At 44.4% G+C, this 15,765-nt stretch overlaps 1 protein-coding gene and 1 long non-coding RNA gene across 7 annotated transcripts in view; one reads left to right on the forward strand and one right to left on the reverse strand.

The window, feature by feature from the left end:
• Positions 1 to 5,431, reverse strand: part of STXBP6 (syntaxin binding protein 6) — a 93,417-nt gene extending 87,986 nt beyond the window's left edge. For 2 of the 5 annotated variants that reach the window (XR_014549708.1, XM_083620911.1), the window contains exon 1: positions 4,359 to 4,986. The gene's annotated coding sequence lies outside the window, so the exon portion shown is untranslated. Of the gene's footprint in view, positions 1 to 4,186; positions 4,987 to 5,032 lie in introns of those variants that run through there. The other 3 variants (XR_014549707.1, XR_014549709.1, XM_083620910.1) reach the window with 3 other exon arrangements.
• Positions 5,329 to 15,010, forward strand: LOC310766556. 2 transcript variants are annotated; one of them, XR_014550247.1, is made up of 2 exons: positions 5,329 to 5,463; positions 14,661 to 15,010. It is a non-coding gene; the product is annotated as an uncharacterized lncRNA (long non-coding RNA). The 2 variants fall into 2 exon arrangements; XR_014550248.1 differs by having other exon boundaries at positions 5,382 to 5,496.
• The last annotated feature ends 755 nt before the right edge of the window (positions 15,011 to 15,765 follow it).

The following is a 15,765-nucleotide window of genomic DNA, read 5'->3' on the forward strand; positions in this document are numbered from 1 at the left end:
AACTTCCTTTTTACCAATCTCCTCATTTGGGGGATGTTTCTCCTTTTGAAAACAAATGTGACTGTTGACTGACTGCGTAAGTTACACTGTAGAAATTGTACCTTCGTGTACTGTGATTTGTGCTCTTCATTTTAACCTGAAGGAGCTAAAGGTATTGCGGATGGTGAGTTAAGGTCATCATCACATCCCATGTAACAGAAAATTGGTCAGTTAGCATACACAGAATCAGTAAGAAAAATGGAAAACATTTGCCTTCAGCTAGTATTATGTAGGACTATAAATGTATGAAGGGAAGGCCCTTATCAGTGGCTCCAAAAACATTTCAGTAATGGCAAGATTGGAAGAAGGGGGGCAGTTTCGGCAGGGGTGTGCGAATGACTGCAGAAATCAAGTGGTGCAATGGAAAACAAAGTGATGAGGAAATGGGGGAGAAAGCTATTTGGAATACCAGGTGGAAGCCTGGTGAAAATCTATGCAAAATTTTAATTAAAAACATATTCATTATACTTTTGACCTTCTTAACTGTTCACCTTAAAGTCCCTCTTGCAAACCAAAAGGCTTCATCATTAGCTCTTGGTGTCATCATGTAAGAACCATACAATCCAGTTACATAACAAAAAGTTCTAGCAACCAATCATTTGGTTTAAATATAGGGAGACCAGTTATCTATCCAGCTCCTAACACAGCTGCTGCTCTCAAGGACGTTGACCTTACTTTAGGCATCAGACACTTTCTACCAGCCTTTTGTCTGTGTTTCAGAATGAGAGGCAAGGTGACTGTTAAAGGGAGCATGCCAAGCTTTCCTTCTGTTGCTGTCATGCTAGAACAGATTACAGAGAATGCCTTGCCTGTGTCTCAGCTCAGAGAAAGGGATAATCAATGCTCTTGGACCTTCAACTCTTGCACAATTCAAAAATACAAGCCTATTGCTGGCCAGAAATATACGTGAACACTGGAGAATGTCACACTAAAATCACACTGCTCAAACAAGGATGTTTGCTCAGTACATTATAGTAAGGAAGCAAGCCCCTCAAGTTGAACATTTACTGTCAATGTGCTTTTGTTATATCAATAGTTAGACTGGTGAGGATTCAGAGACTGCACTGCATGAGACATTCCCAAAGAAATTAAAGCTAATTAACATTCCTCGCAAACTTCAGAGGACAGGAAATCACAAGGGCATCCACCCTACTGGAGTATAAATCATGCTAGAGACTATGGCATCACAGGAAGATATATATGCCTGATCCTGTTTCATATTGTAACTGGTATAGTAGGTTTGCTTAATGTGCAAACATTTGTGCCTTTTTCTGTTTACTTTCCATGGGCCTAGAGATTTACTTGGAACATGACAGTTTACTGTCAACTGTATTTGAGCTAACTTAATCTACTTTTTTACTTCTCTTATTCAGGAGGCAGTAGGTGACATTTGTGAATAGTGCTAAGATACTAACTGATCCCAAAGGCTACAGCGTACATGAACTGCAGTCATTTCTCTAATCAAGAGCACAAAGAAAGCTAGGTACTTGAAATGTGTGACTTATAAATAAGGTTATGATTTCTGGGTAGTGGCTGCGAAGCTAAAACTCAGTGAGTAAGTGGCCTTAGGACTCTCTCTGATTCAGTGCTCTCCACCTGCAATATGGGGATAACACTGGCCTATGTTACAGGGTTGCCATAAGGATTGCACGAAGATGACATACGTGAAACACTTTAAACACCCAAAAGCAAATGCCAAGTATCATAGTGGGTGGGCTCAAGTCTAGCAGTTTGGAAGTGAAACAGGCCCACCCAGAAACAAAGAAGTGGTTTCTGCATACCTGGATGCCTTAGTGACACAGAAGCATCATTTGTAAGTTAAAATAAAATTTTAATGGCCCATTAGCATCTTAACAAGAACCTACAGTAAGATATGACCCTATAGCAGGCATAGGCAAACTCAGCCCTCCAGATGTTTTGGGACTACAACTCCCATGATCCCTAGCTAACAGGACCAGTGGTCAGGGATGATGGGAATTGTAGTCCCAAACATCTGGAGGGCCGAGTTTGCCTATGCCTGCCCTATAGATAGGCTGCTTCTCAGCTACATTTAGCAAAAACCTCAAGCACTTCTAGCAATGTGTCATAATCCAACTCCTTTGGTTCAGTAAACAGGGTGAATACAGCAATATCTAGGCAATATGGCTGAAAGCACACAGGAGACTAGTTAGCTATGCTTTAGAAAGCTAGGACAACTAACAAATAAAGCCATTAAAAATTGGGTGAGTCTGTGTGTGTATTTTTTTAAAACAGCAACAAAAGATGCACTTCAATGAACCCTGGGCTGAGAGGTGCAGAGGTGAAAGGCGACAGAAGCCACAAAACCAACAGGGGGTTATGATGCAAGTTTCCTTGCATTTTAATTGCCATTATCCACAATGATATTTCAAACAAACAACACACCCCAATGTTCAGAGTATATTGGTTAATCAAAGAACACTGAGATGGTTAAGTGGAGAAGAAAATGCACAAACTAAAAATATGCACCTCAGTCACACCAATGTGTATTGCCCTCATCACACAAACCAAGAGTTTCTGAAAATCTGGGAAGCCAAAAATCACGTTCTACCAATCTTCTGCATTAACAGAAAAATACCTTATATAGAAAATATCAAGTTTGCATCATGAGATCTTGTTCCTTAATAACTTATCTTACTGAAATTAATGTGCCTTGCCACAGTACAAAGGGAAACTAAAAGGAATTCCCAATCCAATAATTTCCTTTTTGTATTTAAGTCCACATGTTGTGAGAGGTGCAGCCAGCTAACATAAATAATGCTTCCCTGCCAAAAGTTTTGCTCAGTTTAGGCTAAGCTCCAATTATGTCAACAATTCAGTTAATTGAAAAGGGGCTTTTTCCTGAGCTTTTAGTGGATCTCCTTTGAACTCCAAGATACAACTTCCCAGCTCTTCAAAACACTTCCCTTTCACTCCAAACAGCCAATGAACCAAAGAGAAGGGGAAAGGTCACCTTCCTTTTAGAAAATAGTTTCATAGCTGTGTTTCTGTCAGGGGGGCAATTATATCACAAAAAGGGAATATAAAAGGAGGTTAGAGTTGCAAGACAGTTTTAAACCTCTAAAGCAGCACAAAACAGAAGACAATATAGGGAAATGGAAGAGACCATGCAAATGAAAGCTGCTGGGTGTTCTGAAGGTCCAACATAGTTCTTATACTTCTATTCTTAATGCTACTCTTCCTACTTATAAGTACCTAAAAGGTGACTACTGTAAGAAATGCTTCTATGCCTTATTGAAGAAAATCAGGATGGTGCACTAGAGGCCCATACTTCACAATGAAGCAGAACAATATTTCAGAATACATGCCGGAATCATTCTTGTCACCAACTAGAACTCCGATGAGAGTCTTAAGTATTTGCTTGAATGGCAAAGGTACATTGGTTTTGCTGCTATTTGAGCTAAAAAAATATGACAGCAACTTGCTTGGGTCTCAAAAATAAATGGATGGTATAAGAAGTCAGAGAGATACACATGAAGAAAATTTTGTTTTTAATGGAACAGGGCGAGAGATAAATGAAGGTTTGTATGTTTTAATTAAATGTATGTTTAGCTAAGGCATAGACTTTTGCTCCACTTTAAGCATACTCTTTAGCTCTTAAAAAATATCCATGCTGGATTTGTAGCTGTGTTATTCAAAGCACATGCAATGAAAAAATATTAAGTGTGGTAACATTATCAGCTTCAGTCAATATATCCTACAGAGCTACAATCCTAAACACAAAATTAAATGAACTCTGTGGGATTTAAGATGACCAGCACCAGGCTATCTGTATATTTAGACCCCAACATATCTACTTAATTGCTTACAAACGTCCTCAGTATATTTGGCTTGACAGCAAGGAGCAAAACATCGAATAATCTAAGCACTGGGGGAGAGCATCCATTTCTAGACTGCATAAGAATTTCTTGGACCAATTCCCAACTGTCTTCTAAGCTGCAAGTCCAGCATCTGACTAATGCATTCGACTGTGGAGAGACAAAACGCATGCGGGGGAAGTCTACCAAAACGAAATGCAACTTCTTCCAAGAGTTGAGTAACGCTCCCACGGGCAAGCTCCCCAACCCCAGCAACTTTCTGCTTAACTGAGCAAGGATTAGGAAAGGGTTAAGAAGCCTGCTTTGTGCACCTTTGGCTCCAGCGGCACACCCCCTCCGGCCAGGAATGAACAGAGTGGCCGGATTCCAGACGAAAGCCTCGCCGATTTGGCCCCAGGAAAATGGAGCCAGGCCAGCCCCGATCTCCCCGGGTTCGAGTTTCCTACAACCCTCCCCCCCCACACACACACACGTTTTACGCACCAGGAAGCGAAACCCTTTCCAACATCCCTAGAAGTCGCTGGGAAACTCGGCCAGCCCGCCGAACTTTTCCTTTCTTTTTCTGACAGCAGATACACACACCCAACAACAACTACTACTACAGCCTGAAAAGCTATGGAATGCGTGTCTCGATCCTGATCCAAACCTCGCCCACGAAATCGCGCCAGCGGGACCATTTTAGGCGCGCGCACCCCACCCGCAAAGCACACTTCCAGCTGTATAAAGCCGAACCATCCCAAGCAAGCCTCTCTCTCTCTCTCTCCTCATGGCGCAAAGAGAGGAGGCTGGACGGGGCGAGCCTCCTCCAGCACCACCAGAGCCGGACGCAAGGCGCTCCTTCCCGGCAGCGCCAAATGGAGAGTCCACCTCCTCTTTCTCCTCCTCCTCCACTTCGGGCTTATGGTTAACTGGGCTCCAAAAGGCGAAGGGAGAAGCGGCGGGAAGGGGCGCGGCGCCTCTCCCCGGCTGCCAGCTCCTCTCCGCCGCCGTTCTTCCAAAGCGACCCACAACTTCGGCGCGGGAAAAGCGCGAGGGACGCTCCGAAGAACTACTGCGGCAGGCGGCCAAGGCAGGGCGGCCCCTGCTGCGCCTGAGGAGAAGAAGGAGAAGGAGGCGGCAGCTGGAAGTTGCAGCTCCCTGCACTGACTGGGACCTACCTTCCCGCCGCTGCCCGGTCCTTCAAGCCGCCTTCTTCCGCGGCTTGGCTTTTTCTAAGCGCGGGGTGGGAACGCGAAAGGGCTCCCGCGCTGACTGGGAGCTGCCGGGCGAAGCTACAGGCGAGGCGCCCCGCTGCCGCGCACTCAGGCTCCTCGCGGGAAACGACGGCGCGCGGGCAACACAAACTCTCCGGCTGCCCCGTCAGGCTCTTCACTGGAGCGGCTCTCCGGCTGCTTTGCTTCGCCGCCAGGAGCAGCGCGGCGGCGGCGAGGCCACCCAGCTGTGAGCCAGAGGCGGGAGGGGAGCGCCACGTGCCCGGGCAGGGGCCAATGGCGAGAGGGCGGCTCGGAGCTTTGCCGCTCCTAAATGCAACGCACCCGCCCGCCTTCTCGACCGGGCCCATGTGACCACGTCGCCGGCTGGAGTTCAGGTGAGGGAAGCGCCCTGCAGAAGTAGTCGGCAGGTAGGTAGGTAGGCGGGCTTCCTGCCCAGGAAGGAACACTTGGGAGTTCAGCTCTGGGAGCAAAAAATTTGGAGAGGGGAAAGGATTGAACAAGGGGATGGCGGGGGCAAAAACAATAACAAGGAATAGAAGAAGGGAAAGGGTTAAGAGAAATAGGTACAGGAAGAGGAGGAAGGAAATAGGAGCACAGAGGAATGACACCCAAAACAATACTTCTGGTTTTTGGTTCTGGTCAGGGACAGCCCAACACATTCTGCCACCTGAGGCAAAACAGGAATCATAGTATCTTAGAGTTGGAAGGGACTCCAAGGGTCATCTAGTCCAACCCCCTGCAATGCAGGAATCTCAGCTGAAGCATCTATGACAGGTGGCCATCCAACTTCTGCTTAAAAACCTCCAAGAAAGGAGAGTCCACCAACTCTGGTGGGTGTTCCACTACTGAACAGCTCTTACTGTCAGAAAGTTTTTCTGAATGTTTAGTCGGAATCTCCTTTCTTGCAATTCGAAGCCATTGGTTCGAGTCCTACCCTCCAGAGCAGGAGAAAAAAAGCTTCTTCTCTCTTCCATGTGACAGTCCTTAAGATATTTGAAGACGGCTTACATACCTTCTTCTCTTTTCCAGGCTAAACATACCCAGCTCCTTCAAGTGCTCCTCATAAGGCTTAGTTTCCAGACCACCGGTCCTGTCAAAGGCAGCTTCTTCTCGCTTCTCTGGTGGCAGGAGGCACCCACAGTGGTGCCAGAAAACTGTGGGTGCCCCCTCCCACATCACTGGAGAAGCAAGGTGAAGCAGTGACAGCGAGATCTCACAAGAGCTCTCCAACAGGTGCCTTGTGGGCTAGCCAGCCCTCCACATCGCCCCAGTGGCTTAGTGTGGAGGGTACCGGGGGGCTGTTGCCCCAGGTGACCCCCCCAAGATCCCCATCAAGCAGCCTCTGCGCCCCGTCCACCGCCATGCATGGTGTAACATACCATGCGCGGCACTGAGCTCCCCCTTGATGTGCGTTCGGCACAACCTGCCGCCACTGCCACCCCCGTCCTTAACTAAAACAAAACAGAGTGGCATCATTACTTCTTAAGACCTTGAACTGAGGCTGGGAAGTTGCTAGGAAGAGACCGATGGGAAGCCACCTATATATATAAAAAAGACTGTACCACCTCCCCTGGGCTCTGCTAGGTGGGAATGGGAGCCATGCAAGTAAGAGATGGCAATGCTGCTCCTATTTCCATATCTTTGTCACACTTTCTGGACAGGCTCCCAGAGAAGGCAGAGTTGCAGGCAGCTGCCTTAGCCCTCTCACTGCCTCATCACTCACACTTTGGGTAGTGGAGGGTAGCGTTGGACATAGAAGGAACATCTGACCAGAGCATTCTGCAGTCAGGGCACCACCACAGAGTAGGTCGTTTCCTGCTGAACTTCAACTGGCATCAGTGCATCCTGTGCCTACGCTTACTCAGAAGTACAGTATGCCTCATTGAATTCTGTGATGCTTACTGTTCTTACATGGGTTTGCAGTCCAAATTCTTAAGTGTGCCAAACTCTGCTGCTTGGGATCAGGCACCTTGTTTCATGTTAAAAGATCAGATTTAAAAAAGCAAAAATTTCAGGTTAATGTTTTGATTTTGGAAGGTTGTCTGATATTTCACACCACATAGTGGTTTAATGTGCTTCCTATACAATAAGGTTTAAAAGATGGCTATTACACAATATGATGGTAGCTAAATAGTTGATCTTTCAGAGGCTGATGACACTTCACTTTCCGCATCCCAGTTGTTTTCAACGTGGCTCATGTATATGTAGGGAATTAGCCTGTCCTTTTGATAAAAAGTTGACCAGTGAAAACACTGCAGATGAACATATGCAATCTATTCTGTAGTTTCCCTGCTACAGTTTAGCCCATGCCCATGGCCTGCTCTTGCATATTTAGTTGTATGAATATCTTTGCTCTTTCATGGTGAAATCTAGACTCTGCTGAAGTTAATGGAATTCAGTTGTAGTTTACAGGTCTTTACAAACCAGCCCTATACATAAATTTTTGGAAGCTCCATAGAGCTATCCACTCTTATCCAAAGTGCTATATTCTGTGTACACTGCTCTCTTCTAAAAGGACTGTTCTAAAGCTGCTTTTAGAATAAAAGGGGAAAGTGTTTATCTTTTAACACTCCTGTATGCTAAGGAAGCAGTAATTTACAGATAAGGACATAAGTACAAGGTAAGGCAGGTTATTCACTCTCAGGGTTACAAACACACACATTAAACTGACTAATACTAACTGAGGTTAGTATTTGATATTTTGGACTGTGTTTTTTTCAGGACAGTTAACCTCAATATGTACATAATTGGTTTTGATGGTGCAATAAAGGGAAGAGGAGGCAGATTTTTTTTTATCATAGTCTTATTAAAATACTGAAATTGCATTCAAAAAGCAACCATTCAGAACTTAGTATAGAAAAATTGCTGCAGTGATAAGTAGTACCTAACAGTGTTAGAGTTGCAAATGGCAGCATTAAAAAACATTCAAAGTGATTATATTTTTGTAAACTGCTTTGAGGTTTTCTTACAGACAAGCACTATATAAATTTTGTTAAAATGAAAAATTAATGCCTGTACTAATTTTTTCCCCATTGCACCCTTAAGATGGCAGAAGAACTACCAAGTTGTGAAGGGCTATATCGCTTTGTAGTTTGCTCTTTGTCCACCAAAGTTTCTTCATTGGTAGATCACCTGACAAAGCAAGCTTAAGCAATGAATGTTTCTTGCTTTGGATTTTTATTCCAGGAGTTCAGGGCAGGTCTTGAACTCACCAGATTTAAAAAAACCTGAAATACATACTGGACACCACAATAAAAAGATCACACTAAAAATGTCACAACACAATCTGATTCAAACACTTAATTTAAACTTCCCTCTATTACTGTGTAATACTTTAAAAATTCTTAGGATTTTCTACTTTTCACAATAATATATATTTTTAGGCATGATCCACCCAAATTTAGGCATGCACATATCTAAAGCTGCAATCCTATACTCATTAACCTAGGATTAAGTGCCACTGAACTCAGTAGCATATACTTTCAAATAGATGTGGGTCACCAAACTGTATTGTAAACATGCTTAACTTGGGCTGTTTCACATATCCCCACAAATGGTAATAAATTTATTGGATAAAGGGCAACGCCCATGATGAAAATGATGTTTGCTGTGCAAATTTACTTCAGCTATTACATCATTCTTTCAGGTTCACAGGAGTTTCTTTTTCTTTTTTCACAGTGGGCTTGTGACTTTTCAGAAAAGGCATATCCACAAACAAATGGTAGTGCTGCAGAGAGCATAGCATGTTCTTTGTTGTGCAATTTTATATCAGAGTCAGTAGCAAATAAGCAGCCATGTAAAACAAGACTGCTATTCAGTCAAGGGAATCTGGTCTGACAGCATCATAAAATAGAAGACAGACACTTCAGTAGATTCCAGTATCAGCAAGAATCTTAATATACCAAGGACACCATTTTTATACTTGATTGCATTCCTTGGAACTACGCACAGAGTATAAAAGAAAGCACTATTCAAGAAAATTCTCCACCTATTTATTGTGTCTTGGTTTTCCCCTGTCATGTCTCTTGGGCCTTTGGCAGCTGTGGTGGGGTACCTAATCCAGTATGTCCAGTGTCTTCCTAGATGAAGGCTTAATGCTGGGGAAAGCTTCATTCTTGGTATTTCTACATGCAGCAGACAAAATATGGCTAGAGAACCATGACAGCCAGGAGTCTATTTGTAAGAGGGGGTAACACCCATGCACAGGTACCAGTAATCTTAAATGCCCAAGCCAAGATGGCAGTGCCTTCCAAAACCTTTATGTTAGATCTGAAGTGTGTGTAGCGGGGGGAACCATGCCTTTCCCCCCTTTTAGTGTAATAATGCACAACTATTACCAAAGATACACTTCAGGACAAGCTTGGGTTTGGGGTGCTTTTTTTAACTGGCGTGTGCATCAGTGCCCTCACACAAGGCTGCAGCCTTGATCCTCCAGTGTGGTACTATTTGGGTGAACAGGACAAGTGTGCTCTTTCCGGGTTCAGAGAGTGAATGTTTAAAGGTATGTTCAAAAGGAAGGAGAGTAGATTGATGGGAGCTCTATACAGAATCATGAGTCTCACCCTCTGTCACATTTCTGCTGGCCTCCACTGTGAAGGGTGAAAAGTGTGCAGCCTGCTTCAGTCATGCAGGCTTCCTGCATGGTTTAGACTCCTGACAAGTACAGTATGCTGCCTGTCAGAGGCCTTCACCCTGTGGAACAAAACAGGGAAGCAATGGAGGGACGAGGCCAGCAAGCACATGCACCCGTTCTTACCCTTCCATCATGTGTAGATAATAAAGACTAAAATGGGATACCATTGGAGGTCATCAAGTCCAACTGCCTGATCAGAATGGGATCAGTACAAATGCAGCATGCAACTACAGCATGCCAGAGATCAGGAACAAGACCGAAAAAATATTTTATTTATTTATTTATTTATTTATTTATCACACTCCCCCAACCATCTGGCTGGGTTTCCCCAGCCACTTTGGGCAGCTCCCAACAGAATATTATTAATAATGATGATGATGATGAAAAAGCAATAAAACACCAAACATTAAATACTTCCCTAAACAGGGCTGCCTTCAGATGTCTTCTAAAAGTCAGATAGTTGTTTATTTCCTTGACATCTGATAGGAGGGTGTTCCACAGGGCGGGCGCCACTACCGAGAAGGCCCTCTGCCTGGTTCCCAGTAACCTCGCGTCTCACAGTGAGGGAACTGCTAGAAGGCCCTTGGAGCTGGACCTCAGTGTCTGGACTGAACGATGGGTGAGGAGATGCTCCTTTAGATATACTGGGCTGAGGCCGTTTAGGGCTTTAAAGGTCGGCACCAACACTTTGAATTGTGCCTGGAAATGTACAGGGAGCCAGTGTAGGTCTTTCAAGACCGGTGTTATGTGGTCTCGGCAGCCGCTCCCAGTCACCAGTCTGGCTGCCGCATTCTGGATTAGTTGTAGTTTCTAGGTCACCTTCAAAGGTAGCCCCACGTAAAGCGCTTTGCAGTAATCCATGCGGGAGATAACCAGAGCATGCACCACTCCGGTGAGACAGTCTCCAAGCAGGTAGGGTCTCAGCCTGTGTACCAGATGGAGCTGGTAGACAGCTGCCCTGGACACAGAATTTACCTGTGCCTCCATGGACAGCTGTTAGTCCAAAATGACTCCCAGGCCGCACACCTGGTCCTTCAGGAGCACAGTTACCCCATTCAGGAACAAGGAGTCCTCCATACCCACCCGCCCCCTGTCCCCCCAAAAACAGTACTTCTGTCTTGTCAGGATTCAATCCCAATCTGTTAGCCACCATCCGTCCTCCAACCGCCTCCAGAATGAAGGGTGCGTGAAATAGACAGCCTCTCTCTCACCGTCCCACTGCCCAGTTCCCTCATTTTGGAGAGGACTACATTCCTCCCATCCTTCATGTCACAATAAGATAAAGATGGGGTGTAGTCAGCAGCAGGGACTTCCCTTATAATCAGAGCAAGTACTTTTCTAGCGCCAAAATGTCAAAGAACTAAGTCAAATTTAAATGGAATTAACTGGAAATGCCCCAGCAGCAATCTGAATATTGGATGCAAATTGAAGAGCACAAGAACAACATTGCACTATTAGTCCAGCATCCTGTTTTCCACAACGGATAATCACAAGCAGGGCAATAGCATTCTCTTGCTGCTGTTCCTTTGATAGTGGAGGTAATATGGTCGTCATGACTAGTACCCACCAATGATCTTAGTCTTCCATGAATTTGTCTAATTCCCCTTCCATTCAAGTTGGTGGCCAGTCTCAAAATGTGTCCAGTGTATCACTCACTGTAGTTTTAACATTGGTGTAACCCTGTAAAACAGCTGGCATATAGTAATACAATAGACTTCTGGATTGTGGGAAACCAGAGTCATTTGACTCAGTTAGCTCAGCTGGTTAGAGCACGGTGCCGATAACGCCAAGGTCGTGGGTTTGATTCCCATACTGGCCACCTGCATATTCCTTCATTGCAGGGGGTTGAATTAGATTACCCTCAGGGTCCCTTTCAACTCTCCGATTCTATGATTCTTACTTAAAAATCTGGAGGAGGAGGAAAAATAAGATTTGGAGAGGTATATGAAATCTGGTAAACTGTGGCAGATTGCCAAAAATAGGATATTTCAAAGTAATTTTATTAGCTGTTGGAAAACCTGGTTTAGCTAGCAGCTAGATCGTACTTCAGATTGTGTAACAAATTCAGAAATCATAGTTGTGATTTCATGCACATCTTCAGTTGCCAGTACAATCCTGTTTTTAGCCTGAACCATGACTTCTAACCAGTGCTTTGTTTCCTTAAAAAAAATGTTTAGGGGTACTCTCATTTTCCTGCTCATATTGAAATACTGCCCCTCAATGAGGCCAAACCTAGATTCACAAAATGTTTAGAGGTATCCATACCCCTGCGTCCCCCCAGAAAAAACCACCGCTTCTAACCCAACAAATGGAAGGCAGTGCACCAGTCATGTTTTGAGTGGAGGCCCATCTTGGATTTAAAGTTGATTTTGCTGCCTGCCTAATACTGCAGGAAGATGAGGGGTTACCAAGTGCTTGAAAGGCCACAATCCATGGCTAGTAGGCTGCATTTGGTGTGCTGGGTAATAAACGCAGACCTGAGCAGACCACGTGAATTCTAGTGTGGTGCTTTAATAAAGCAAGAGAACCACAACATAAAATTATGTGTCATTTGTCTGGCCTGCCTTGCTGTTAATTACAATCCAGTAATTATTATATTAGCCACATGGAGAGGCTAATTGCAAATGACTGGCTGAATGGAAGTACCTGACCCTGATAAATGTAAATTCCACCCTGCTGGCCCTTTCGACCTAAGTTAGGCTTGTGCTTGAAGATCACTTGGAGAGCCAAAGAACCCACATTCACTGTAGACTGATCACTCCCACCAGCCTGTATAGTTTGTGGTGTGATTTACTCATATCTGTTGTGTATGTACTACATACAATGGACTACAACCATTTAAGTTACTGACAACATCCCTGCTTGTAAACAGTAAGGTAAAAACTTCAGTGTACTACAGAGCTTTGGGCAAAGAAAAACATTAATTGATTGTCTAATATCTAGAATAAAGTTTCTCTCTCTTTCAGATCGTTTCAAGATTATAAAAGCATTCACTCCCAAGGAAATAGAAAAATGATAATTCCAAATGGAAATAAGAACAGCAAGAGCCTTGATGTATATCAGAAATGCTGCCACCTTTCAAAAACCTGTGATTTATTATTCATTATTATGTATTTAAAAGTACACCTTCTAAGTCTGGCATTTTGACTTTACTGAGTTACGTAAGGTTTTTACAAGGCTACTTAGAATGTAATCATTGCAAGCTAAAGGAAAAACTTAAATCAGGTCGGACAGCAATAGATAGGGACACTTTAGGCCTACTGTTTCCTGTAATACAGTTTGGTCCAAATGCTAATGATTGAGTGGTATATAAATGCCTTAAATAAAAGAAAATAAATGAATAAATAAGCAAGAAAGGGGGAGAGACGACCACAATTCCAAACAAAGAAAGAATGTGCAGTGCTTTAAAACTCTCAGCAATCATTTTAACAAAGCTACCGTAGATAAGAGGAATGGTCATGTCATAGTTGTCGCTTAAGCCCATGCTCCAAGCGTCTAACTGCCCTTTCCCTGACTGTTGCTCTGCCCTGCATATAGTGTTAAGCTCTGAGGTGCTTCAAATCAGGCCAGGCAATAATAGTTATGTGACAAAATTTAAAGGGGATGGATATGTGTACCTATTATTTACCAATAGCACCTCCATTGGCAGTGGCGGAGCAAACCAATCGGGCTCCTGGGGTGGCATGTGTGCCCTGTGCCCATGGGCGGGTCCAGCCGGGGCAGGATGCTCCATGGGGCCTCCAAGGAGTCTGCGTGGCTCCTCCCACTCAGCCACCCTACAGCTGAGGGGGAGGCGGTGGGCGGGCCGTTTGGGGCAGCACAGAGCCTGCAGTTGCCCAAGCCACCGCGTCACTTCCAGGAGAGACACGTGGCTTGGGTGTGCTGCAGGCCCTGCGGTGAGTGCAAACCAGCATTTTGTCGTCCCCGGGGCGGTGACACCCGGGGCGGCCTGCCCTCACCACACACCCCTTCCTCCATCCCTGCCCATTGGTGGTGCTGTGGAGCTGATCTGCACAATGATATCAGGAGCATTTTTAGGGGGTGCCCAGGAGGGCCAAACTCTAGGCTGGACCCTGGATCTCCTGCTCATTTCCCTTTAATTTAAAAACTTGGTTGTTGCTTATTTGTGAGCTGTCTTCCAACTTAATTTGCCCAGAGGCAATTCTATATAGAAATTCTCAAATGCGAATTTGGATCTGTGCCCCAAGTCCCTTTAGTGCCTAGAAATGCCTCTGATTAGGGAACTTGAAGAACTGCCTGTTTCCACATATGCTTTCCTGTACATAGAATCATAGAATTGTAGATCACAATGGTGATCTAGTTCAACCCCCTACAATGCAAGAATCTCAGTTAAAGCATGCATGACGGATGTCTATTCAACCATGATGTGCAATACAGGCCCTTCTTAGTGACCGCTGCCAAGAAGGCTTACCTTATGCCTACTATTATATTTTTTGGGACCTACTATTATACAGTATTTTGGGCCAGGCGAAAATATTCTTTTTTTCTCTGGCTTGATTTGTTGTTGTTTGCTGTTTTTTTTTTGTTGTTGTTGTTTTGTTAATTTCTTTCATGCCACTTTGAATTTTGGATTGGATTTGAAGAAGAGTTTGGATTTGATATCCCGCCTTTCACTCCCCTTCAGGAGTCTCAAAGCGGCTAACATTCTCCTTTCCCTTCCTCCCCCACAACAAACACTCTGTAAGATGAGTGGGGCTGAGAGACTTCAAAGAAGTGTGACTGGCCCAAGGTCACCCAGCAGCTGCATGTGGAGGAGCGGAGATGCGAACCCGGTTCCCCAGATTACGAGACTACTGCTCTTAACCACTACACCACACTGGCTCTTGAATTTGTTTTTATCTTTGCTTATTGCTTTTATGCTTCTGTTCTAAACCTTTGTTGCTTCTAATGTTTTGTTTTAAATTGCTTTTACTGCAGTTTTTGCTTCTTTGAAAGGTGCCCTGGAAGTCTGTTGAACGGAAGTGGTGGAAAGCCAATAAATAAATAATCTGATGCAGCGGACTCTTGGCTAACTGACTATTGATATCACCATGAAAAGAATAACACCATAATACATCTCACATCGTCCAACTTCACCTGAAGCCCTCCCAGAATTGCAAGGCATGGGGCTTACAGACATTCTTTGAAGATTGTATCTTTACCCTGCCTGCAGAGACTGTCAGATGCCTGACAGTACGAGTTATAGAGGTTTGCACCTCTATCTGGATGAGTGATGGTGTAACATTGGAAATATTTATTGTAATAAATATATATTTTCTTTTTCAGAATTGATCACATCCAGGGCTTTTTTTCAGCTGGAGCCAATGGAGCCAACTCCAGGAGGCCCAGGCACACACAAAATTTTTGCTTTGGGTGCCCGGCCTCTGCACCCCCCTCACCGCCATGTGTCACCCACCAACCGTCGCCTTCTCACGCTTCAGCAGAGCACGCAGGCCCCAGCTCAGTTTCCTCCTCAGGGTCCCACTGTGGCCATGGGCATGCTTCATGCTGTTATAGCATGAACCCACAGTCTGGGGTCAAAGTCGGTGCCTCTGGCTGGAACTCACCTCTCAGGTGAGCACCCTTGCTATTCTAAGAGAACAAGGGAGAAGTTCGTGGTGAGCTCCAGCACATTTTTTCTAGAAAAAGAGCACTGCTCTGATCACATTTTGAGGAGAGGGGAACAAAACAAATCACACTGCTCAGTGGAAATAAGAGGAAATCGTGTTGCACAGTTAAAATCCTAGAACTTAGTATCAGCTTTTGGTTGGAGAAATAATTTAAAACTCATTACAGTTAGAAAGGCCATATCTACTAATATCTGAAGCTGGGAACACCAAGGTCATGTACCTATCATAATTAAAGGCTTTACTTGTGTTGATACTGGCTGGAGTCCTGGATGTAGCTGTCTTAAGAGTTAGATTTTGCAAAGACTGCTAGCTCTTAAATTACATTAGGTCCATTTTTAAAGTTTCATTTCCTGCTGTCTTTCATAATAAAGAGTAGTAGAAAGATACTGCCTTTCACGTTCAGTCGATGCTAT

Source organism: Podarcis filfolensis (genome assembly GCF_964270895.1).
Source record: "Podarcis filfolensis genome assembly, chromosome: 1".
In the NCBI taxonomy this organism is placed as follows: Eukaryota; Metazoa; Chordata; class Lepidosauria; order Squamata; family Lacertidae; genus Podarcis; species Podarcis filfolensis.